The sequence below is a fragment of the Nothoprocta perdicaria genome, unplaced genomic scaffold (genome assembly GCF_003342845.1).
Source record: "Nothoprocta perdicaria isolate Ctin4 unplaced genomic scaffold, notPer1 scaffold_541, whole genome shotgun sequence".
NCBI classification, from domain to species: domain Eukaryota; kingdom Metazoa; phylum Chordata; class Aves; order Tinamiformes; family Tinamidae; genus Nothoprocta; species Nothoprocta perdicaria.
Genome location: NW_020455801.1, coordinates 23,499 through 24,646, shown reverse-complemented (window position 1 = coordinate 24,646; position 1,148 = coordinate 23,499).

Genomic DNA, 1,148 nt, shown 5'->3' with positions numbered 1-1,148 from the left:
AGATTCTCTCTAGGATGAACCGCTCCATCACCTTTCCAGGGACAGAGGTGAGGCTGACCGGCCTGTAATTGCCCGGCTCCTCCCTCTTGCCCTTTTTGAAGACTGGAGTGACGTTGGCTTTCTTCCAGTCCTCGGGCACCTCCCCTGCTCTCCAGGACCTCTCAAGGATGATGGAGAGAGGCTGAGCAATAACCTCGGCCAGTTCCCTCAGCACTCTTGGGTGCATCCCGTCTGGGCCCATAGATTTCTGAGTGTCCAATTTGCCTAAGTGATCCCTAACCCAATCCTTCTCAACCCGTGGAAGGAAGGGAAAGGTGGGGGCATGGTCCTCCCATGCAAGAGCCTGCAGAAGACACTGTTCAAAAAGTTCTTGAAACGTTCAGGAAGCCACCCAATGGAGATGTTCAAATAAAGAACAAGGAAGTGTTTTAGTAAGATCTGGAAGAAAAGCATCATTGCCACCTGAAATCACAGCAGACACCAGCCTCTCTTTACTCCTTTTTCCCGGTGGAGGATTTCTCAGGGCTGGGCATGGACGGACAGGGAGCCACATCCATGCACACGTCTCACCTGGAAGTTGAGGCTGCAATGCTTCATCCAAGAGCAAAGCTTACTGCCATGGTTTCCCTTCCCTCCCATCCAGCAGCATCCCAGAGGGTTCCCACAGAATCCGACGGTCCAAGAAGGCAGAGAAAGGAAAGCACGAAACGTTGCTTGTCTTTATTCTAGAAAAATTTCAAAATACAAAGGCTTGTATGCATTTTTTATGGCCATAGTTATTGTGTTCAGCTGGACAAAAATAGCCCATCTTTTCCAGAAGGGGAGATTGCAGCACAAGAGAGACATGTCCTCTCCTCGTTGGCAGACTGTCCCTCCAGCTTGCCACCAAAGGAGCAGCCAACCCTGTTGGCACCAGCAGCTCCAAACAGTGATGCAATATTTTTCTAAGCCAGATGCCTAGTAATGGTCAAAAAATAGCACCAAGGAAAAGAGTCCAGCAAGATGTGGACATAGACCACCTGCTTTAGTGAAAGATCCTCTGGAGGACCACATAACTCCAGAGTTGCAGTAGCTTTCCTGCTTGGGTATCTCATTTAGTCCTTAACATTAAGGGGAGAATCCAACCCTCTAAAGCTCCAAGGATGAGG